Below are 26,915 nucleotides of genomic sequence, written 5' to 3'. Positions count from 1 at the left end.
TCAGCTTCCAATGTTAGCAGCATGGTAGATAAATGGGATGATTTTGCCATTTACATAATCATAATACCTCAACTGCAGCCTGGGACCACAACACACACACACACACACACACACACACACACACACATACATTGAATAGTAACTGTGCTTCAGGAACTTCTAGTCTCTGTTATGAATAATGAAATAATGTTTAGATGTGGTTGGCATGCGTTTTGGATGAAGAATCATGAGGAAGGCATAAATGTGTTCTTAAATGGAGGCTCGAGGCTGTCCACTCTCTCCATACCTCTTCAACATAGTGCTTGAAGTTCTAGCAATAGGAGTAAGACAACATAAGGGGATCAAGGGGATTCGTTATTTGCAGACGATATGATAGTGTACATAAGCGACCCCAAAAACTCTACCAAAGAACTCCTACAGCTGATAAACACCTTTAGTAATGTGGCAGGGTACAAGATCAACTCCAAAAAATTGGTTGCCCTCCTATACACAAAGGATAAAGAAGCAGAGAGGGAAATCAGAGAAACATCACCTTTCACGATAGCCACAAATTGAATTCTTTGCTACATTGAAGTCACCTGAGAAACAAAAGATCAAAGAAGCAAAACCACAGGATAGCAAATATTTTGTGTGGAAGGAATGCTTATCATCCCTATGACAAGAGTAAATGCAGCAGAATGTGGTATATCCTTAACTGTCTTCAAGGCATCTGTTTAATAAGGGAAGATATTTTGGATGAGATTTTAAATGGAGGTAAATATTGAAGACTCCAGTGGACTTAAGTAAGTATTTGTTTCAAAATAGAGTAATCTAAGTGTAATGAAGAAAACTGTCCACAGCTCAGTAGAAGGACCAGTCGTGTGACTAATCTGTTGACAGGAAATTATTAAGGAAAATAAAAGAATTTAGTCACTCAGGATGCAATAAATTCACTAAAGTATTCTTATATATACAACATACTGAGAACCAGTATCAACTGAGTTGGACATGCTCCAAGATGTGTTATTATACAAAGATGTATTCAAAAGCCTGTCTTAAAGTAAAGGGAAAATAGCCATAAAGTCGCCGACCTTTGCAAGGACAAACAGATGATTTACTGCAACCTGGTGTGCCATGTTTTGTTGATACTCATGGGAGACCTGCTTTTCCTAAAGAGAATGGAGAAGCAATAGATTGGGAGAAAGGAACAGACAGGTGATGGAAGGAGAAACTGGGAGGAGGGGAGTGGGGAAAACTGAAGCCAGGTTGCAAAATAAATAAATAATACCTGTACACTTACATGCACACACACATACACACACACACACACACACACACACAGACATATACACACACACTTTTAAATAAAAATGGCATGGCTCAGGAAGTAAAGTACTTGCTGTGTACACATGAGAAGATATGTTCAGATCTTTCATACCAACATAAAAAGCCAGACACTCATGCTTTTGTAACATCAGTGCTGGTCCAGGGACTGGTGAGTAATGGGGGCTCATGGGAACCCTGGTTAGCTGAAGTAGGAAGCTCTAAAAAGACTAGAATAGGAGCCTGTTTCAAAATAAGGTGGAGAGTAACCTAGGAAAGCATTGGATAGTTACATCTGGTCTGGACATACATACTCATGGCCTTGTCCATTCTTATATACACAAGTAAATATCCACAAGAATATTTTTAGATTGACACACACCTACATGCAAATATTTTAAGTAAAAGTATATAAATTATCTGTCAGCGTCATGAATAAGATCCAGGTTATATTTGACAATCAAGTATCAACTGAGAAGTGAAATAGTGAAATTATTATAATTAAAAGAAAATGAAGATATTAACTTTACTAATTTATTATTTGATCAAATGAGTCATATATATGATTATATCTCTTATACTATACATATATTGTAATTAGGATAATTATTCTTTGATGAAATTGGTGAAGGGATTTCTATATTGCAAAAGGAATTATCCTTAGAAAAATGCCAGTTTAAAAATAAAACAATAAGTTTCAATATAGCTACATTTAATCATAATTTAATAGCATATATTTTTATTGATTAGATGGAACAATAATCTGAGATACAATAAACTGAGATTCAATAAATTGAGAAATAAATACAATATGTAAATGCTTACAACATCTTAAACATATAAACAAGCTGTGAATTATCATAAGGTAGCTGAGCTGTTTTACCTATATTTAAAAATATATATTTGTCAAAAAACTATCCTAATGTTCAAAAACAGAGAATAATTAAGAGTCAAGTAATGGTTTTATGAATAAGCTTTGTGATCTGCTTAAATATATTTGGCCAATGTCTTTCTTTTAAAATATAGTAAGTATTTATTGAGGTATATTTAATTAACTTGTAAGAAAATGATTTGTAGGTTAATGTATGTTTGCCTATACTTTAACATTTCAGCATCTTATCATTTGAAAGTAGAATGTACTTCCATATATGGGAAAGAGAAAGTGGAATTATCCCATCAATTATTTTCAATTAAATGGTATACTTGTTTGTCTTAGGAAAATATGCGATTGAGTCCCCGGTGAAGAGCCACGACAGTTAAGGACAACATGCATGTAGAAAAGGAGCACATATCTCACCATGAGACTTTATTTGAAGTATATGCTTTCTCCTTTAAGAGGATAGAATTTCCCAAAATACTTATGATCTCCCTCAACTACTATTTGTATATTATTAAATATTGTAAATTAAATATTCAAATGTCTTATTAAAATTAGTTTTTATAATAGTCTGAGATTCCCCCAAATTAGAAAAATAAGTATGTACAAATAAATATATCTTTCTTTTAAAACATCCATACCACATTTATCAAGAAATAATTTTATTTTATCTTTGAAACTCTAAGCCTGTATTGAGGGATATTTATAGATATAATCATATGTTTCTGCTGTCACAAGTAAGTGGTTCCAGCCAATGTGAATATACTGCTTTGTCCGTAAGACATGCTGTAACTTGATTTCCTAAGTTTTTCATGTTTGAGACACTGTTTTTATTGTAGATTCCCAAAACTATTCATACTCTTTATTAGAATGTAAGTAATTAAGCCATTTGTCCCTACACCTTCCCATCTCTCTACTTGAAGCTCCTGTAAGAGTTAGAATTTGAGACTATTACAATCGGCTTACTGGATGAACAGAAGGTATTATCACTCTCCTGCATACTGTGCTCCTCTCAGGACAATGTCCGCCTTTCAAATTCTAATTTCTTCGTTCAACTGCTTCTTCCAAGTTACAGAATTTTCCTTCCTATCGTTTTTTTCATCTTTATCCAAGTCAAATTTCATTGTTGGTGAGAAACTAAATAACTTCTGAATTTTCCCAAGTCTCTATTTCCCCTCACAGAGTGATGATCAATCATTTGCATAGTTTACTTTGCATTTTCATTCCCAGGTCTACACTCGTCCTGTGTGGGTTCAAACATTGCCGGTGGATAGTTGTGTCTATAGTTAATGGAAACATAAAAGATATCAGGATTCACAATTAACTCTTACTTTATTTTAGTAATATCTATTCAGATGTCTGCTTTATTCTGCCCAAATCCTCTAAAACCAACCATTTCAATATATAAATATATATCTCATCCTGATCTCCACATCACAAAGGTAGGTATTTTTACTCCCGTTTTACTACCTTTTGTTTTCTCTAAATGTTTATGTACCAGTGTTTAAGCATACTTTGATCAGTTCCATCTAACATAGCCAGCAATACTAAATGCCATCCCCCCCCCCATATTTCTATTCATTGATGGGAGTACTGGAACACATAAAGGCTTTGGTTTTTGTGTTGACTCCTCAGTCTAAGAGAGGCTATTCGATGTCTTGGGCCATGTAATATTGGTTCTTAGAGGATGATCAGATAATACCAGGTTTAATGTGTATGTCAACTATATTTCTTTGCAGGGCAAGGAAGGAAATGGTACTCATTGATGGTAATAGAAACTCTTTCATTAAAGCATACAGTTGAGGAAGTTGGGGTCATTTCATGTTCATAGTGGGTATAGGCAATGGTAGCTAAATTTTCTAATTGACAACTAACCAATTTTTTATAACATGTCTCTGCTACTTTGGCTCTTTGACATTTTAGAATGTCAGGGGGTGATGACAGGGGATAAATCTTAACCATATTAAAATCTGTCTAGGTGTTGAATCATAATTTCTTCAGCAAATATCTAACACTAGATTATTTATTAGACTGGTAGCTTAAAATTTTGATTTATATATTTACAAATGTCAGCAAAGTAAATTAGATTGAATCATGAACTTCAGATAAAAATATTTAAGCATTTTGACATTGCTTTGGTTAATATTCTCAGATCCTTCTGGGTATACAATCTCTAGAGAACACTGAATGTGATTTAAAAATTGAGGTAATCTTTCTCAGGGCTTTCCCAGGAGAGAAATGAATTTTCAGTTGGGAGACAGGCCACAATCTAAATAATTCCTGAAATATTACTAAGATATTTGGTATTCTGTAAAAGTCTTTTACTTTTTATATTGAGTAGATTTCTTAGAATCATTATCTTTCTATGAGTTATTTTCCTTTCTCAGGTACCTTCTATATTTTTTATTCATTTTGTAGTAATATGCCCAACTATATTTATAACATGCTTCAATTTATCATTACTTTATTTTGAATTCAGTATAGTTATCATTTCATTTCATTTATTTATTTATTTTTCGGGTGTGTGACTCCAGCTATCTTTCCTGTGGAATAGATTCTTTTTCTTGTTATTTATATATATTTTAATGTGGTTGGATTTATGTGCCCAGAGCCAAGACTGACATAATTTTTGTTCATTTCTCACATAAAATCCTATATTCTGTTTAGTGAGCATTGAATTTAATAATGTGATCACCATGTTATTTCTGCTGTTTATTGTCTGTAGAAAATGTAGAATATGGCCGGGAGGTAGTGATGCACACTTTTAATCCCAGATTGTGGGAGACAGACAAAGATGGATGTCAGTGAGTTCAAGGTCAGCCTGATCTACAAAGAGAGTTCCAGTACACCAGGACTGTTCTACAGAGAAACCTTATCATGAAAAGGGTTTCTCAGAAAATCTGGAATCAATCAACCTTAGAATTCAGCAATACCACTCTTGCGCATATACCCAAAAGATGCTCAATCGTACTACAAAGCCATTTGTTTGACTATGTTCATAGCAGCATTATTTGTAAGAGCCCGAAGCTGAAAACAACCTACATGGCCCTCAACCAAAGAATGGATAAAGAAAATGTGGCAATTTACATATTAGAGTACTACTCAACAGTAAAAAAAGAAGGACATTTTGAAGTTTGCATGGACATGGATGAATTGGAAAACTAGAAAAACTAGAAAATAACATCATGAGTGACATAACCCAGACCAAAAAAGATGAATATGGTAAATGCTCACTCATAAGAGGATACTAGCTATAAACAAAGGATATTGAGCTTATACTCATGACCCTAGATAAGCTAAGTAACAAGATGAGACCCCCCCAAAAAAAAATCTAGTTAAACCTGAAAAATGGAAACAGACAAGATTGCCTGACAAATTTGGGTATGGGGAGAAGAGAGGGTGGAAGGGGAAGTAGAGGGAAGAAGTGGAGGTAAGAGAACTGGAGGCAACAGGGTAGTTGACATGGAAGAAGGACACAGAAAGAGCAACGAATGAGATATCATGATTGAGGGAACCATTATGGGGCTAACAAGAAATTTGTTCTTGAGAAATTCCCAGGAATCCACAAGGATGACCCCAGCTAAGACCTTAAGTAATAGAGGAGAGGGTGCCCGAACTGGCCTTGCCTGTAGTCAGACTGACAAATATCTTAAATATCACCAAAGAGCCTTTATCCAGCAATGGATGGAAATAGAGGCAGAGACCTGCAGCAGAGCACTTGGCTCAGCCCCAAAGTCTATTTGGAGTGGGAAGAATGAGAATATGAGCAAAGAGTTAAGACCATGATGGGTACAACCACTGAAAAAGTCTACCTAAGCTAATGGGAGCTCACCAACTCCAGCCGGACTGGGAAGGAAGCAGTAGGGCTGGGGTAGACTGTGGGGTCACTGGCAGTGGCACCCGGATTTATCCTTACTGTTTGTACTGGTATGTTGGGGAACCTATTCCCTTTGGATGGATATCTTGCTCAGCCTAGATGTAGTAGGGAGGGTTTTGGACCTTCTCCAAAGCAATGTGCCTTACCTTCTCTGAGGAGTGGGTGGGGGTTGGATTGTGGAGTGGGGTAAATGGAGGGAATGGGAGGAGAGGAAGGAATGGGAACTTGGGTTGGTATGTAAAATGAAAAAAACATTTGTTTTATTTTTTTAAAAAAAACAACACAAACTTCATTTAAAAAATAGAAAAAACAAAGTGGTAAAAAAGAAAAAGAAAGAAAGAAAATGTAGTTAGTATACATAGTATGTTATATTACTTACAGTTCTTATCTCTAGATTTGTACATAGCTGGTGTGGGAGAATTGTCTGTAATCTGTCAATTATATTTTAAATAAATGCTGATTGGCCAGGCAGGAAGTATAGGCGGGAAAACCAGACAGGAAGTAGAGGTGATACAATGAGAACAGGGGAATTCTGGGAAGCAGGAAGCTCCCTCTGCCATTCCTGCCCAGATTACCAAAGAAGCAACATGTGAGCTGACAGTTGAAAAAGGTACCAAGCCGGCCCTTCACACTACACATAGCCAAATTAATTTCTTAGCATTTATTTATTTATTTTATTGGAATTAAGTCATATCCTTAGGTTTCTTAAATATGAGAAATATAAGTGATAATATCCTCCAAAATTCATTAAATCATAAACTCTCATATAACCCATGTCCTGCCATGTTCTTCTCATAGGAGTCCAATCTTCCTCATATGTCTCTGCCAATCATTCATGTGAATACGAGAAATGCTATGCCACTATACATGAAACACTTAATGTCCATTGAAAATAATCAGTGCTTGTATACAATATTTACTGTCCTAGTATAACTTCCATAACCTAGAGAAAGTGAATTTCCCACTTAGACTTATAGAAAGACAGATAAGAATTTAAAATACATTCTCAAATCATATTTGTTCTCTTTTCAATGCTAACCAGAATTTGACTTGGTATCTTAATTTCAGGTACTGAGATACTAAAATCTAAGCATTTCTGCTTAAAGCATCCTGTTGGTTGAGCACCTACAAAACTCTGATCCTCTATAGTTCAGCTATGATCATCCTGCTCATTTTTTTCCCAAGTATGCTGTCACAGTTTGCATTTGAAGTGACCCTTAGAGGCTCTGGGTTTGATGTCTTGGTCTCACGCTGTGCTCACAGTTTAGAAGTTCATAGGACATTTAGAAGATTGTGGCTTACTGGTAGAAGTCTCTCAGAAGGAGCATGCCTTAAGTTTATCTGGCCACTACTTCCTAATTGTCATTTCTATTTTAACTATAGATACATGTGACTAGCTAGATCAGCCTTCTTCACGCTTCTTCTGCCATGTTTTTTAAATGTTTATGAATGATTTCTCCACAACTGTAAAGGGAAATAGCATCTTCCTTCTTAGTGCTGTTTCTTATCAGGTGTTTGTACAAAACAAGAAGAGATATGAGTCGTGCATGAATATATACATATAATATCATTACTGTATATTTATGGTATTCCTTGTCATTCTTTTCCTTGAAATAATAGCTGTTATTAATTTTTAGAAAAATTAAATTTATCTGAACTCTGTCAGTTCCTATTTGTTTAATTAGGTGATTGACATTTTTTCCAAATATTAGAAATGAGTTTTCTTACTACCATACACACACACACACACACACACAAACACACACACATATATATGCATATATTTATATTTATATTATTCAGGTACAATACAGTATGGCAGCTGTTAAATATTCATTGCATTTCTCTCAAACCAAACCAAAAAAAAAAACCCAGAAAACTGAAATAGACAGTATAGTCAGCATAAAAATTTGCTGAGGACTTTTGATGATGATTTACATATCCTTTTATAATGATGACTCCGTAGGAAAAGGGTATTCCACCAAACCTTACCACTGGGGTTCAAGCTGCCCTCATGACACCTTTGATAGAAGGAGATATGGATTTTCTTTGGTAGACATTTGACTTCTAAATATGTTCTATGCCATGAATATAGATACACACTTATACACAACATGTATAAATGAATAAAGCTGGGAGAATCAAAAGCAATTCACAGGAAAAAGGTGCGAGAAAAAGGAACAGGTCTTCAGTATTGTCCACATAGTGAGATATTTGTGAAATGTTCTCCTTAATAGGTCAGTGAAGTAGAGCCCAAAAAAGTATTTAGGATATATTTATCTTTTAACAAAGAATACGTTCTTTTAATACTAATACTATCATTGGAAAATATTTTTTTTCATATATAGAATAACTATTATGAAAATTTTGGAAACAAATATGTAATAAGAAATGTATTGTACCACTGGGTAAACGATAAAAATACTGATTCAAACGCTAGTGGATTTGCTTCCCCCTAGTGGTAACTAACCAAGATTATACAAAATGCATAAAGCACTCAGACTAACACCATAAGCAAATTTGTAAAAAAAGTCTCCCCATTTCTCACATTTCGCAAAATATCTAAATTCTACATCACCTGCATAGATTACCAAGTCACTTTGGAGGGAAAGATTTCCTCTTCCTTCCAGATTAGTGACTGTGATCATGACGGAAGTATTATGAATTATTTTAACAGCAGATTAAGACTGCAAAAATTTCAATTTATTAATTATAGTGTAGTTGTGTAATAAAAACTAAAATTATTCTATTATTTAAAATTTTTCCAGAGCCTTAAATTTAATGGATGGTATCACTTAATGGGTAATAATAATAATTTATTATTTTAGTGAAAGAATAAAATATTTAAAAGTTTGTTTCACTAAGCATAAACACCAATACTTCAAGATTATTTAGCAAAATCATAAATTGTTATTAAAATATTTATCTTCTTTTCTATATGTAACACTGTGCACAAATGCACGCACGCATACACACACACACACACGAAAGCATTTGATTGCACACGGGCTAGAAAATGAAGGCATTTTCAGCACTTATTTTTATAATTATTCTTACTGTCATAAATGATATATATGTCTCATTACTTTGTGAACTTGAATCCTCAGGCAAGGCACTTCTGAATTGAATATAAGCTAAAGATATTTATTTGAAATGACCATAACTATGATGCTCACACAGCTATGCTATGCAGGAAAATAAAGAATGAAAAACTTCAATATATAATTTGCATTAAATTAGAATTACTAGATTCTTACAAAACGTCGTCCAAGTTATCCTTTGGCTATGTTTAGAAAGTGTATAAAGTTTCCTTGGAAGTTTTCTTCAGTCCAAGCACCTTCAGTGCTACCCTTGTTCTCCTCTCCCTTTGAGGATTTTTTTTCTCCTTTGTAGCATCACTTTGTCAACTGTGATAGAGTTTGCTTCTGACCTACTTCTATGAGTTATATAGAAACAAGGATATGTCACAGAGATGTGTCTTACAAGAATGAGAAGAGGGATATTGCTAGATAAAAATAGTAGAAATACAAACTTTGTGATAAATGAGTTCTATTTTTGTGTCACAGTTGACATGTGGCATATATAGGCTGGATGTTATGTATGAGTGTATAGGTTAAGAGACCAGCTCCCAGCCCATAGTCGGGGTTCCAAAAGAGAAGTGCTTCTCAAGAGTGGGAATTGAAAGATTTCTATAATAACCACATAGTATCTAAGGATCCTTTTCTTTATTTCTTCCTTACTTCTATTTCTCTTGTCCTAATTGTCAATAATTTCTTAGCTCTAATTTTCTGTCACAATTCTAACATTCTCATTTTTCTACATTCTACACTCTGAATTCTCTACATTTTATATTCTTATTCTTCCAATATTATTTCTTCATAATCTTATTTTTCCTCCATTGCAAATTCCCAATACACACACACACACACACACACACACACACACACACACACACACACATCCATTCTGGTTGACCCGCCTATGCTTCCTGCCTGGCCAATCAGTATTTTATTAAAATACATGATTGACAGAATACAGACAATTCTCCCACACCAACCTACAATTTCATAAGTAAAATCTGTGAAAGTTCTATTTGTTATCTGTCTGGAAGAGCACATGTCTGGCACATGTACACAATGTTATTATACAAGCAAAATTCCAGATGAAAGTCAAAGTTTTCAGAGCCAGTGACCCAAAAGTCTTGCTGGTGGATTGACCCAATGGAGAATAATTTCTCTGGTGGATTGACATCTGAATTATCAATTGCTATAAATTGTTAGTGTGTCATGAAAGATCATAGTTCATGATTAATGCTCCTGACTTATAAAAGGGTTTCCTGTCATTGAATAATGTTTTACACATATAATATATAAATCTGTGAATCGTGATGTAGTTTAAACTTTTATCATATTGGAGAACAAATCAGAAGAATACTAACTTGGACAAAGAAACCTAATCTCAAAGAAAGAAAATCCAGCCAGTCAGGGACAGTAACCCCAGAATAATGCACTTGTCTATCATGTAGAAGTTTCTGAATTTGTTCCCAGGATCATAAATAGAACACACAGCTAATTAATGATTTGACCTTTCACATCTTCCATTCTATACAAAACGATTATAAATTTATAAATTTTGTGATTTCTTTTACTTCTCTATTTTAAATAAAATTCTTGAAGTTTTCTGTGTCACAATATTTGAATGCATTCTACAAATCCAAATTTAATTTAAAACATACTAATTCTGAAGCAAACTACTAACAATAATGCCCAATTAGACTGTTTTATACTTGGAACTATTTTAGCATCTGTTTGTAAAGCATCATTAAAGCCATATTAGTTTTCATTTCTAAAATCTTTATCTAATGGGAGCTAAAGTTGAAATTTTAATCTCAACCTCCGACTTCTATTTTGCATTACTTTTTTTTTGGTAAAATGAAGAGAAAATATTTTGTTTTCTTTCTTTATGTAAGTAACTCTCCATTGGATTAGAATAAGTTGATACTCTTTCATTTACTTTCTGTTAAACATATGAAGACAAAGGTTATTGCATTCAGTCTTCTTTTTTGTAACATAATACAAAAATACTTTGAAGTTATTCTCTCTCTCTCTCTCTCTCTCTCTCTCTCTCTTTCTCTCCCTCCTCCTCCCTCCCTCTCTCTCTGTCTGTGTGAGTGTGTGTGCTGTGTGTTTTGTGTGTTGTAAGTTCCTTAGTTTTATTTGGCCTCTCTTCAGGCTCCTGCCCTCCCCCGTTGCTGACATCACTCATTCCCTGCCAGTTAGTTGCTTGCTTTGGAAGGAAAATATTCTAGGTCACCTTTGAATTTGTAGAATTCATTAAGTTCTTCTCAGGCAATACTCTCTCTTCTGCTTCTGTATCACATGTTTGGTTTATTTATTTATTTATTTATTTATCTATCTATCTATTTATTTATTTATTTCATCAGCCTGATATCTGCTAGAGTTATTTAGCAGATATTTAGAGGAACCTCAGTTGAAAAAATGCCTTTCTCAGATTTCTAAAGACCAATCTGTAGGACATTATTTTTTATTTATGACTAAATTATAAGGGTACATAAACCTTCTGTACCACCCCAATGTGTGGTCTGCATTTGTGTAGGAAAGCATGCTTAGGAAGTCATGGAGAGCAAGTCAGTAAGCAGTGTTCCTCAATGGCCTTCCTGCCTTCATATTTCTGCCAAGTTCCTGCCCTTGTTTCCATAAGTTACTAATTTATAAGCTATAATGTAAAACCAACACTGCTCCCCTCAGGTTGCCTTCAATCATGAGAAGCTTAATAAGACACAAGTATTAAATTATCCTTCAGTCCTCTCTCTTAAAATCTCTTTGTCACAACTCATGGCCTATGTCTAGATTCTTAGCTTATAGATTCCCTCATTCCCACACAAATATACATATACAAAAATTAGAACTGGGATTCACATAACATTCGAAAGGATATGCACTGTTTGTCTAACAAAACTTTTTGTTCCTATAATAAAACATTCAAGTTTTCACAGATGGAAATATAAGGCATTACTTAGGGAACTTTGTCACTGCTAAACAAGAAAAATCAGCTTTTATCATATGGCTAATGCCTCTAATATCAATGTACAAAATCCAACAATGGTTATATGCTGTTATTCCACAGAATTGAGTGAGAAAACTGGTAAAAAGCAAAGACAGAATAATGAGTAAGTTAGTAAGAGAGAGAAAAGCAGAAACAGAAAGAGAGAGACAGAAATAGAGGAATAGACAGAGAAAGAGATAGACATAAAGATAGAAAACAGTGTATGGGTGTTTTGTGTGTGTGTGTGTGTGTGTGTGTGTGTGTGCATTCTCTTGCACAGTTACTGGCTTTCAGAAATTAAGGGACGATATAAAAAAGTGATTTCGTTCCAAAATTAAATCCTAACCTCTGATGAAATGGCCATTGAACCTCACTCCAAACACAAGTCCACAAACTTTTAAAAGTGCTTAAGTCTTATTTAGTTTGAGGCACTATTTACATTCACAGTATATTAATCACTCTTGTGAAAAATTACACAATAAATTATGGCAAAAAATACCCTTAGTTAAGCATATGCAGGATAAGTGAAGAAAAAACTGAAAGCAATAACTCACTTGTCTGAAGTTTTACTTAGTTTTATAGAAGGAATTTACAATGTAATTTAATAAGAAAAATCGTTAATTTAATGTTTGATCATGGATTTTATTGGAAAGAAGATTGGCTACAAATGAAAATGTTGTGAAATAATTACTCATCTATTATTTTATTCATCAGCTAATAAAAGTTTTGTATTGCATGATATTTAAGTTTTATTTTAAAGTATTTTGAATAGAAAAAAACAAATCCCCACAGGACTTAAGTGGAGAACCGAACTAAGGAAACATATAAACATTATTTGTTCTTCTTCTTCCTCTTTCAAACTCAAAATAACCTATGAACCATGCATCTAATATCAATCCCAAAAACCCAACAATATTTGTATAATGCTATTCCATAGAAATAGGTTAGACAAGTTATTAAAAGCCAAGGCAGAATGAGAGAGAGAAAGAAAATGAAATGGCCCTCTCTATTCAATTTCTCGTGTTAACTAACAATTGAAATGAATAAACGTCCCTATTATGCCAGTGATCATAAAGGCTAATTAAATTCATTCCTCACAAGTGCCTCAGATGAATTCACACTCACTTCTTGCTGAACACCTGCTCTCGAAGGAAATGTGTAAGGGCTTAGATCTTAGGAAGCCCTTAGCATACATCGATGCATGACTCAAATGTGCTGAAAGTTATGTTTTGCTGACGTGAATACAAGGCTCCTAGGCTGGCATCTCCATGTGATCCATATAGCAAGATGGTGAAACAGCTGCATGCAGCCAAAAGAGGAGCCAAGTCCACTCTGAGTTGAGAAGGAGAAACTTCACCTTTACTCAGTTTGTTGTCCTAGGCCTATTTCTCTATGAAGATGTCTTGTGTGTGATGGGAGACATGCTTTAGCTTTCCTATATGACTGTATTTTGGTAGATAGTCATATAGTCTTCATCAGATCTGGGTGACAATTTTGAACATTTAGGTTTTATATTTTATGGTCATCTTTTGATTGCTTTGTAACTATATATAATATCTAAATATTTACCCCTACATATTTACCAATGACAAATGATCATCAATAGCATTAATAAAATAAGCACCTTTGATCAGTTATCAGATGAACTAATGTAGAAATCTCTTTTTGAAATGTATGATAAATTTATGTTTAAAACAGAACTATAAGCCTACTAATTACTATAATTTCACAAAAATCTAAGAAAATTCAATTTAACATATAAATATAGAATTAAACATATAAATAAAGCAGGATTCTTAAGTAAGAATGCCATTAAAATAAACTCAATGATCTTGTCCATGATTTTAAATAAGAGCACCGAAAGTTTATAATGGAAAAGCATTTGAGAGTCACTCATTCCCAAAGGTGATTTTCAAGTCACATACACTGAGACTGAGAAAGGCTTCACTAATTATCTAGGGTCATAAAGGTAATAAGCATCGAAAGAGAGAGCTGTCAATCAAGCCCGTATCTCTGAATTCACAGTTGAACATTTGACACAGTTCAATTAAAAATTTATTACGACTTACTGAAAGAGTGAGTGTTATGCAGTATTTACATATTTTCACTCAAAATATTGCAGTTTCAGCAGTGCTGTTGAGAAAAACAAATGAGTATCCCTTACTACAAATTGCTACCTGTAAACTAAGAGCAACCTACTGACATTAATTCCTAAGTGAGAAGTTTCACTTTAAGTAGCTATTGAAGGAAATGTCATAATCAACACAGAAAACAATGCAATGATGCACAAGCAGAAACCTCATGTTTTGTTTTACATGCTAATGAGTTCTACTTGGAGACTGTTAAACCGGGCACTCTGCACTCCCTTTCCGTGTTCACATATGCCCACACTGGATGGAGTCTTCATGGCAACAGGAGAAGAACAACATCAACACATTTAAAAGAAGAACACCTCCGCAAGTATCAGAGAAACCCAAATGCTGAGAGTCGTGGTGGAATTTCAAGAAATGGTTGAAGACAAAAGAATTGCTGTAATTAAATAATTTGGATGGGATATAAAAATATATAGTTTGTTTATGATAAATACATGCAACAATCTCATATTTTCTAAATAATTCTTTGATTTAAAAGTTTTTGTTCTAGGAAAGTAGAACTTTTTTTGACCTGTTCATAGTTTATTATAAAAATGCATTTTCAACTGTGATTTTTTTTTAGGGAAGAAACTAATAAAAAATCCTAGGAAAGAATGGAGAACCCAAAAAAGTAATCTCTTGAATGGTGGGGGTGGGGGTAGAGAAAGGAGAAAACTTGCTATTTTCTTTAATGTGTCCAGCCCTTATGCAATAGATTTAGAAACTGATTCTGAATAAACAAAATTGGAGAAACAAAATTACAGAACTAAAAGACCTTATGCATTGACTTTGAATATGAGGTGATTTACTAGTGCCCAGAAATTGTGTTAAATCAAAACTAAATGGCATTTCTTTAGTAGGTATGGCTTCCTTGTCCTTACAGAGTAGGCTTAATAAATAAAATAGAAATCCTTTCTTGTACAATATTCAGATCTTGTTTTAAATAAAACAAAGCAATGATAATATACTTTTGTATTTAATTGAGGAGGATGACAATATGTTATAACAATCTCTGATTTTAAACTTTTGAAGCTATATTAAAGAGTTTCTAAAATATAGAATGCCTAGATTTGAATCCGAGAACAGTATTACTAAATATAATTTATTTATTTCAGAGACAGAACAGTAAACAAAACTGTAGTAAGTATTTTAAGGCAGATGCCACCAAGAAAGCTGAGATAGAACACACATTCTTGCATGAACAAGCAACTTGAAATGAATTTAGTGTGTTTTCAAAAAAAAAATAAAAGAGATTACATGATGTTGACGGAGGATATTGGAGAATAAGCAACAAGTTGGAGAGGATAATTGGGTGACAGGGATGATCATATTTCTCTGTATATTTGTAAAAGTAGAACTCCAGAACCTGAGTGTAGATGCTTATTTGGTCTAGAGGTATTTGTTCAGGAAATTTCTTCTGTGAAAAACCTGGGGTAGTCAAAGTCACTTTAGATTTCTAAAAGCTTTTATAGAAACTTCTCCCCCGTGTAAGAGCCTATCACAGTGGCTAAAACTACAGTTACTCAGGAACACTCATGAGAATGATAGATATCATTGTGACTGGTGGCTGTATGCTATTGCAACAATCCATACCACACATTAACAAAAATGTGGACAGTTGCAGACAGAAGAGATGGCTGTTGTTAAGAACATTTATTACTTCTCCAAATAATCAAATGCTGATATTTAATTTCTTGTTGTTATTATCTTGGTTTTTTTTTAGATTTGGAGACATGGTTTCTCTGTGTTACAATCCTAACTGTCTTTGAACTCTCTGTAATCCAGAACACTCCAAGCTCATAGAGATCTGCCTGTCTCATTCTCCTGGGTGCTGGGATGAAATTTATGCTCTAGCATGACCAGAATACCAAATCTGATTCTTAACACCTGTACCAGGTGGCTCACAACCACCTGTAAGTCCGTCTCCAAGACTACTGATGTCTCTAGCCTCCATGGACCTGACACTCATACACACACAGTTACATAGAGAGACACATGTTTACACATCATTATAAATAAAAATAAAATTAAAAAATAACACATATAATAGTACTGAGGAGGTGAGAATATATTATGAGTTTGAAGGCTGCTTGAGCTGCAAAGAGTTTCCTAAAAGGCTGAGCAATACAGAAGAACCTCCTAATTCTCTCAACAAAATAAAAACAAACAATAAAACTTCAACGCATAAGACACAGTGAAAACCCATGCATCAGTAAACTTTTGTGCTTTTCCTGAGCCATCAGAATTTCTGTTGATGCTTTGCAAGTACTTTATAAGCAGCTTTGAAATTTATATGTAATAATGTACATTTCCAAATGTATATATGTACATATGTGTGTATATTATATTTTAATATATAATTAATTAATATCTAATATATTAAATCCATAATACTTACCATCTTTGTTATAGCAAAAGTTTTAGAATGAACTTCCAAATTTTGGAAAGTAAAACAACAGAGTATGAATTATTCTAAGGATCATGCACAGGCATAGATTTTTAATATAGAGCAATTTCAATAATGTAATGAGCTCAAAATTGTGTTAACTACACACTGTTGCCTATAATTACTTTAGTGAAGTATATAACAGAACATAACACATGTGTGATGATGCTACAGTAGTATTTTGTAAAATTGACACAAAAATCCCCTGCTGTGGGCTTCAGATCAGTCAGTGACAGTGTTTGCTTTACATGAACAAATCCTGCATTCATTCCTTGACATTTGAAAGCACATATATGAACAATAAACAAACACATTTGAAAACATATGCATAAAGGAAAATAATCAATGCATTAAGATATTTGTATCTTGTCTGCTAGCCTTACTTCAATCCTTAGGATTAACACACACACACACACACACACACACACACACACACACACACACACATACAAACACACTTGTAGTGAAGGGGTGCTGAGGTTTCTTTTTAATGTAAAATTTTATAAGGTTTTATTTGCTTGTTTGCTTTTTTAGAAAAGCTGAGTTTTTGGTTGGAAATGGAGCATTCTGATTTACTACACACTGGATGAGGGTTATTTCTTCAAAGAGACATGTTTCAAGCAGCTGTCACTACTAAGTAAGAGAGAGCAATAAATGCTTGACTCTACAGTCTGAGTGATGCTGTCCATCAAGAAACCTGAAAGTCCGCAATCATATTCTTTCTCATAAACAGTCTTTTAGACTCTGTCTCTCAGACGATAAGACATGCTTATAAATCTTCAGCTTCGTGTGGAGAGAAAAATATTTTCATGGATTCAAGGACATCTCTCTACACCCTAGACTCTTGTATTCAGACAAGTGGCAGCATCAACAGGCAAATCAAGAACGATACCTACTTGCAAGAAGGAAACCCATTCTGTCATCTTCATGAATTACAAACCTACATAAAACAAGCATGCACATCTCAGACAAACCAGAGTTCTGTTAGGTCAAAGATCAAGGGAAGCACAGAGAAACTAATCAATATCTTAATCAGGTAGAACCATGGCTCTCTTCATGCCAACTATCGTGATGTTTTTCATGAAAAGACACACAACAAATGAGGAGCTTAACATAGAATTACTATTTCCTATTTTCAATCATGTTTAACATAAACTCTCTTGAAATCATATGAAGTTGTAGATTTCATCTGTAGTCAAAGGTCTAATAGAGTAATAACTTACACAGAGCTTGTGATCATTTTGAGTAACAAATGCATTGACAAGCAAATATCAGAAGATGCTGAGTATGTTGATGGATACGGATTTAATCAATTTGATTTGACAAGCACAAAACCATTGGTGCAGCACGTTAGACCTACTCAATTAACCTTGGGAGACTTTTAATTGTACTGTAGTTTTATCATCTAATATCTCTGTGGATTTAAAAAGACATGTGAAAATAAACTAAATACCTGTGAGTAAGTACAAAAAAAAAATCAAATGTGAATTTTCCTAACATACTATATGTATCTGACATATGAGTGCTGGTAATTTGAGACAAGAAATATAAATACTAAAGAGTGCATTCAATGAAACATACTTAAAATAATTTTTAGAAAGGAAGGTATTATCTCACAGCACTTAAGCAAACAAGATATTGGATAAATTGGAAGTAAATAAATATACAGGAATCATTTATCATTTAATAAGATTAATTTATTTAAATGTTATTTGTATATATTTTAAATTAAAAACATATTATTGTAACAAAAATCATAAAATCATAAGTTAAACATCAAAAATCTAGATTAAAGGAAACATTTGATTAAATGTGCTCTTTTTTTTTTTCCCCGAGACAGGGTTTCGCTGTAGTTTTAGAGCATGACCTGGAACTAGCTCTTGTAGACAAGGCTTGCCTTGAACTCAGAGATCCTCCTGCCTCTGCCTCCCAAGTGCTGGGATTAAAGGCATGCACCACCACTGCCCGGCTCTTAATTGAAAGCTATACAGCTTGAATAACCATTCCATAGCCAAAAAGATTTCTTAGGGCATTGTTGTTTCAGGATCAGTTGTAGTTCTATGTACTTCACCATCACAGTAATAATAATAATAGCTGTGACAGAGTTGAAACTATAGAAACAATTTGTTTTATAATATTTTTATGACCTATGTATACTTCAACATCAGTATTTACCCTTACTTGATATTTCTAAAATAAACACTCTACCCACTCATACAGCTGTATTAATATATATATATGTACAATTTTATATCTGATTCATGTATGAGTGCAAATTTTTTGTCTTTTTAACTTAAGCAACCTTTCTCAATATTAACTATATATTTTAACTTTCACTTAAATAAAATAAAGTTCAAAACTGATGAGCTATTGAGCATTATGTAATTATTACTCCAGATTTTAGTTTTATAATTAAAATTTTGCAAATATGTTTTGTATTCAGTTTGAAGACATCATTAATTTAAAGTAGAAATACTGCTGAATACAAAATCTCTTTGTAAAGATAGTTGAAAATGATTTTTTTTCTAAAATGTAAGACTATACTTAGGAAACAGTTAAGCCACAGTTACTTTGTTAGTGAGTTTAATTCTTCAAGAATTTGCAAACCTTATTAACTAACAAAATGAAAATGTGCTTCTTGAACTTATTGCTCTTGACTCTAAAGTACTTATTAAAATCACTCATAGTTAAGACTTAAAATATTATATTGTAATGTAGAATTTTAAGAGTACCTAAGAAAATCCTAAGATTAACTGGAATTAATAGGACTTCAATACTATGTAAGTCTTTGCCCCACTGTAGAATGCAGTTTTTCTCTTAGCTTTATTTTCCTCCTCTATTTTCCATGGTTGACTCTAACAATTGTGGTTGATTTTAATAGCTTAAAAGCATCATCATCATCTTACACTAGTCAAACCTGTTTTCTCCAATGGAAATGTGGAGTCCACGTTTACAGTGTGACACATTCTTACACAGATAAACCTCTGAGTCAACTACAAGAGTTTTGAAATTAAGCAGGGACGGTTTCACCATGAAGAACAGAATAAATACATAAGCCTAGGTCACCTCTAGTCTAGGGGAAGGAGATGTAAAATTTATACATAATAAGCAATTTATTGCAAAAAAAAGATACAATTGTTTAACTTCCAAACTTATAAGTTTAGTTTGCATCCTGGAACATAAAAAGAGCTTTCAGTTTTCATTTCGACAAACTCAAAACACATGGTTAATGGTGTACTTACAATGATAAGTTTTAAAAAGGTATTTGTTAGTAATAGTATGATTGGCATTTTTATGTAAACAGAATTTCATAAACCAAACTAACAATATAGATTTAAAATTATTTTTAATTTGATGTTCAGTGATATCTTCAGAGACATTTAAAGCATTTTTGAAAAACAAATGAACGCTAAACTATTTGAGAGCAAAACAATAAAGAAAAGCACTTTGCTTGAAGATTTCAGCTCGGTTAATGTGAGACCACCCTAAAGGAACGCTGGGAATGGAGTGGAGAGAACTTCAAACCAGCATCCAGCCCTGCATCTTTGCATAGAAGTGAATGCAATTTCAGGTGGAATTTGCTTCGAGTTAGCATTTTATCTGTGTTTATTTCAGACTTCCAAAATTAACAGACATACCAAATTAAATAACACACTACAATAATATCAATATTAAAAATGAAAATACTTAACTTGAGTTTTACTTATTTTACTTCTGTTCTTTTGATACTGGATCTCACACTATCTGGAGGGGTAGATTTACTACATATCTCAGTATGGTCACAATTTTCTTGCCTACGTCCCTTCCCAAGTGAGAGATTACAGATAAATACTGTTAAATCTTGCTGATTATTTTATTTTTCATCTATACAAATACAAATAATTCATAATGATAGGATATTGATGTATAAAATAAGTGGTAAGCTTATAATATATAGAAAATTAAACGAGTATGAATTAGCTCATGTGTTGTTCATCATATTATATTTTAAAGAGAGAGGTAAATCCTCAATAGCTTTTTGATATATAGATTAATAATTAGATAATAGCAGGTACATTATAAACTGCTATCAATAATTGTCTTTTTATCTCCCATAACATTTACAATTTATTGTATTAAAAGGTAAAGATTTTATTGAAACAAAAGATTTGCATATGTAAATGATTATTTTAAAACAATATATCTCCATATTTACTTGTATAAAGAAATATGGAGTATCCAATAAAATAGACAAAGTGTCTGTTTTTCTTTGTTTTCTCTATAATGTGTTGTGTATACTCCTGTAGGATGAATGATCAACCAGAAATGATAGCACACCACTATAATTCTACCACTTAGGCCTCAGAAGGCAGATTCAGAGTTTAAAGATAATCTAATCTTCTGTACATTAAATACATTTGAGTCTAGAGTGAGCTCTGACTACATAAGACCATATTTTGAAGAACAAATAAGACAGAGGAAGTCATAGAGAAAGAGAGACAAAAATACAAAAATTTACTAATACTAATAACTGTTAAATGAGTTTTAAAAGTAAATTTGAAATATAGAAGATACTGGGTCCTGTCACATTTCTAAATATTTCTTCATTATCACAGAAGATAATTCAGAAACATTGCATGCTAACAACTTGACATTTCTGTAACATTTTTGTGTAGGAAATAGAAAATTTACCTTATAATTCAGTTCATGAATATTTGATGATAGGATTTCTTCTTAAGTATTTCAGGGGTTGAGTCCTACACTGAAAAAAAAAGTGGAAAGAGAGAAAGAAAACATGAAATCCTTGAGAAAGGAAAAAAAAAAACTAAGAAATCTCCCTGAATACTTTTATATTTTGGTTTTACTACTAAAATCAAACTTATTTTTGTTATAGACGATATATGATTAGTTTTAGAAAATAAACTTTTTAAACCAATTTAAAATATACAGTTTTTTGGTTGAATAATTTTGGTGTTGGAGATTGACCCAAGGGCTTTATCTGTGTAAGACATTCTATAGCTTAGGTATAGCATTAGTTAAAGCACATTTAACAGGCAAAATTGTAAGGACACAATGGTAAGGAAAACCAGAACTAATAGCAGAATGTCATCATGCATGGAAAGGCTTAAACTTTAAGACTTTTCTTTAGATTTTGTACTACGAGGGAAGGGAGTGGAAACTTGGTTTGGTTTATAATATAAAAAGATTGCTTTTTAAAAAAATAAAAATAAAATAAAGCAAAAAATGAACTCTGTACTCTTTAATATGCATCCAATCCTGCTTTCTTTCTCTCAATAATCATTTTAAATATTGACATTGTGACAATATTTCTTGCATCTCTGTTATTGGAAAACTGCTGTTGCTAATTTCATTTAGAAAAATTTGTCTTATGTGTTTGTGTTTATGCAGAGAAGTTCTTAGCTCAAAATGAACAATAATTCAAAATGGTCTATAGATTAAATATTAATCTAGTAGGTTTTGTCTTGTTTGTGAGACGCTGCTTCTCTGTGTAGCCCTGGCCATTCTGGAACTCTGCCTGTAGACAAGAATGGCCTGAAACTGATTTCCCTAACTCTAACTCCTGAGTTCTTGGTTTAAAAGTATGACCTACCACTTCCCTTTGGGGCAGATTTAAGGCTCTCCAGGCTGTATCTAGGCTGAAAAAGGTATCCATCTTAAAAAGATCAGTTTCCCAAAAAGCCAGCATAAGCAATAGGGATTTATCTGGTTCCACTGCCCCTCAGTCTGCCCTAGCCATGCAACTGTCAACACATTCAGAGGGAATAATTTGGATCTATCCTTCTTCTTACCCAGTCTTGAGCTCCCATTAGCTCAGGTAGACTGTTTCAGTTGGTGTCCCCATCATAGTCTAAGAATGACCCTTTGTTGTTTCCCAGACACGCAGCTAGCTGAGACCCAAAATAATCACACAGAAACCTTATTAATTTTTTTATTAATTTATAAAATTTTCCACTTCTGCCCCTCCTCCCAATACCCTCCCATTCCCCCCACTCCCTCTCCTCCTCCCTCTCCAGTCCTAAGAGCAGACAGTGTTTCCTGCCCTGTGGGAAGTTCCAGTTCCTCCCCCCTCCCTCCAGGTCTAGGAAGGTGAGCATCCAAACTGACTAGGATTCCAAAAATCCAGAACATGCAGAGGAAACAAGTCCCAGTGCCATTGTCAATGGCTTCTCAGTCAGTCCCCTTGCCAACCACATTCAGAGAATCCGGCCACATTCTGAGAATCGGGATTGATCACGTGTTCATTCAGTCCCAGTCCACCTGGCCTTGGTGAACTCTCATTAGATCAGTCCCCTTGTATGAGTGGGTGAATGCACCCCACACGGTCCTGCCTTTCTTGTTCATGTTCTCCCTCTTTCTGCTTTTCATTTGGACCTTGGGGGCTCAGTCCAGTGCTCCAATGTGGGTCTCTGTCTCAATCTCGATTCATCATCTGGTGAAGGTTCCCTCTGATCCTGCCTGCCTTGCTCACGTTATCCCTCCTTCTGCTTCTCATTTGGACCTAGGGAGTTAAGTCCAGTGTTCCAATGTGGGTCTCTGTCACTATCTCCATCCATCGCCAGATGAAGGTTCTATGGTGATATGCAAAATATTCATCAGTATGGTTATGGGCCAAGGGCTGTTCATGCACCCTCTCCTCTACTGTCCAGGGAACAATCTGGGGATCTCTCCTTGGGCCTGGGAACCCATATATAATCAAGTCTCTTGTAAACCCTAAAATGGCTCCCTTAGTTGAGATATATACTTCCCTGCTCCCATATCCATCCTTCCTCCCTCCCCTCATTCCAATCCCCCAAGCATTCCCCAATGCTACCGTACTCCCTTCCCTCTAACCCTCTCCCCTTCCATCCACTCCCGCCCCCGTGCACCCAATGTTGCCTGGCACTCTTGTCTACTTCCAATCTCCAGGAGGAAAACAACATGATTTTATTCAGGTTCACCTTCTTATTTAGCTTCTCTAGGATCACGAGGAATAGGCACAAAGACCTTTAATTATGGCTAGAAACCACTTATGAGTGAGTACATACCATATTCCTCTTTTTGGGTCTGGCTTACCTCACTCAGTAAAGCGTTTTCTATTTCCATCCATTTGCATGCAAAATTCAAGATGTCATTGTTTTTTACCGCTGAGTAAAACTCTAATGTATATATGTTCCACACCTTCTTTAACTATTCTTCTATTGAGGGGCACCTAGGTTGTTTCCAGGTTCTGGCTACTACAAGTAGTGCTGCTATGAACATAGTTGAACAAATGCTTTTGTGGTACGATAGGGCATTTCTTGGGTATATTCCCAAGAGTGGAATTGCTGGGTCCTGAGGGAGGTTGACTCCCAGTTTCCTGAGAAACCGCCACACTGATTTCCACAGTGGCTGCACAAGTTTGCATTCCCACCAACAATGGATGAGTGTTCCCCTCACTCCACATCCTCTCCAGCATAGGCTATCATTGGTGTTTTTGAGTTTAGCTAATCTGACATGTGTAAAATGGTATCTCATAGTTGTTTTGATTTGCAGTTCCCTGCTCGCTATGGAGGTTGAACATGACCTTAAGTGTCTTTTGGCCATTCGAAGTTCTTCTGTTGTGAATTCTCTGTTCAGATCAGTACCCCATTTTTTAATTGGGTTAATTAGAGTTTTAGTGTCTAGTTTCTTGAGTTCTTTGTATATTTTTGAGATCAGACCTTTGTCTGATGAGGGGTTAGTGAAGATTTTCTCCCAGTCAAAAGGTAGCCTTTTTGTCTTACTGACAGTGTCCTTTGCTTTACAGAAGCTTCTCAATTTCAGGAGGTCCCATTTATTAATTGATTCTCTTAATGTCTGTGCTACTGGGGTGCTACCTAGGAAGTGTTCTCCTATGCCTATGTCTTGTAGACTACTTCCCGCTTTCTCTTATATCAGATTCAAAGTGGTCAGGTTAATGTTGTGGTCTTTAATTCATTTGGACTTGATTTTTGTGCATGGTGATAGATATGGATCTACTTTCATTCTTCTACAGGTTGACAAACAGTTATGCCAGCACCATTTGTTAAAGATGCTTTCCTTCTTCCATTGCATACCTTTAGCTCCCTTGTCCAAAATCAAGTGTTCATAGATTTGTGGGTTAATATCTGGGTCTTCTTATTCGATTCCATAGGTCAACTTCTCTGTTCTTATGCCAATACCAAGCTGTTTTCAATACTGTTTTCAGCTCTGTAATAGAGTTTGAAGTCAGGGATGGTTATACCTCCAGAAGTTCCTTTATTATATAAGATTGTTCTGGGTTTTTTATTTTGCCATATAAACTTGATTATTGTTCTCTCAATGTCTGTGAAGAATTTTGATGGGATTTTGATGGGGATTGCATTGAATCTATAGATTGCTTTTGGTAGAATTGCCATTTTAACTATGTTGATCCTCCCAATCCAAGAGCAGGGGAGATCTTTCCATTTTCTGGTATTCTCTTCAATTTCTTTCTTCAAAGACTTAAAGTTCTTGTCAAATAGGTCTTTCACTTCCTTGGTTAGAGTTATCCCAAGATATTTTATGTTATTTCTGGCTATCATGAAAGGTGAAGTTTCTCTGATTTCCCTCCCTGCTTCTTTATCCTTTGTTTATAGGAGGACAACTGATTTTTTGGAGTTGATCTTGTACCCTGCCCCATTACTAAAGGTGTTTATCAGCTGTAGGAGTTCTTTGGTAGAGTTTTTGGGGTCACTTATGTACACTATCATATCATCTGCAAATAACGAGAGTTTAACTTCTTCCTTTCCAATTTGAATCCCCTTGATCCCCTTATGTTTTCATATTACTATTGCTAGAACTTCAAGCATTATATTGAGGAGGTATGGGGAGAGTGGACAGCCCTGTCGTGTTCCTGATTTCAATGGAAATACTTTGAGTTTCTCTCCATTCAGTTTGATGTTAGCTGTCGGCTTGCTGTAATTAGCTTTTATTATATTTAGGTATGATCCTTGTATCCTCAATCTCTTCAACACCTTTATCATAAAGGGATGTTGAATATTGTCAAATGCTTTTTCAGCATCTAATGAAATGATCATATGGTTTTTTTCTTTCAGTTTATTTATATGCTGGATTACCTTGATAGATTTGCGTATGTTGAACCAGCCCTGCATCTCTGGGATGAAGCCTACTAGATCATAATGGATAATTTTTCTAATGTGTTCTTGGATTCGGTTTGCCAGGATTTTGTTGAGAATTTTTGCGTCGATGTTCATGAGTGAAATTGGCCTGTAATTCTCTTTTTTGGTTGTGTCTTTATGTGGTTTTGGTATCAGGGTAACTGTAGCTTCATAAAAAGAATTTGGCAATGACTCTTCTGTTTCTATATTGTGAAATACAGTAAGGAGTATAGGTATTAGCACTTCTTGGAAGTTCTGGTAGAATTCTGCATTGAAACCATCTGGTCCTGGGCTTTTTTTTTTGTCGGGAGGGTTTTGATAACAGCTTCTAATTCTTCGCGACTAACAGGTCTCTTTAGATTGTTCATCTGGTCTTGATTTAACTTTGGTAAATGGTACTTATCTAAAAACCAGTTCATTTCTTGTACATTTTCCAACTTTGTGGCATATAAGCTTTCGTAGTACGATCTAATGATTCTCTGAATTTCCTCTGTGTCTGTAGTTATGTCCCCCTTTTCATTTCTGATCTAATTAATTTGAGTGTTCTCTCTCTGCCATTTGATTAGTTTGGCTAGGGGTTTGTCAATCTTGTTGATGTTCTCCAAGAACCAACTTTTTGTTTCATTGATTCTTTGGATTGTTTTCTGTGTTTCTATTTTGTTGATTTCAGCCCTCAGTTTGATTATTTCCAGTCTTCTACTCCTCCTGGGTGATTCTGCTTCTTTTTTTTTCAGAGCTTTCAGGTGTGCTGTTAAGTCTCCAATGTTTGCTGTTCGTCCATTTTCTTAATTGGGCACTTAGTGCTATGAACTTTCCTCTTAGCACTGCTTTTCATTGTGTCCCCATAGGTTTGAGTATGTTGTGTCTTTATTTTCATTAAATTCAAGGAAGACTTTAATTTCTGTCTTTATTTCTTCCTTGACCCAGGGGTGATTCAGTAGTTGACTGTTCACATTCCATGAGTCTGTAGGCTTTCTGGTGTTAGAATTGTTATTGAATTCTAACTTTATTCCATGGTGATCTGACAAGACACAGGTGGTTATTTGTATTTTTTTTGTATCTGTGGAAGTTTGCTTTGTTACCCAGTATGTGGTCAATT

The 26,915-nt window shown here is 34.4% G+C and overlaps 1 protein-coding gene across 1 annotated transcript in view; it reads right to left on the bottom strand.

Moving 5' to 3' along the window:
- Nucleotides 1–26,915, bottom strand: part of Cdh18 (cadherin 18) — an 840,836-nt gene that overhangs the window by 564,732 nt on the left and 249,189 nt on the right. The window contains exon 2 of the mRNA XM_085676602.2: nucleotides 21,372–21,441. The gene's annotated coding sequence lies outside the window, so the exon portion shown is untranslated. The remainder of the gene's footprint in view (nucleotides 1–21,371; nucleotides 21,442–26,915) is intronic.

Source organism: Myodes glareolus, chromosome 15 (genome assembly GCF_982192425.1).
Source record: "Myodes glareolus chromosome 15, mMyoGla1.1, whole genome shotgun sequence".
Classification (NCBI taxonomy): Eukaryota; Metazoa; Chordata; class Mammalia; order Rodentia; family Cricetidae; genus Myodes; species Myodes glareolus.
This window is presented reverse-complemented; position numbering and strand designations above follow the sequence as displayed.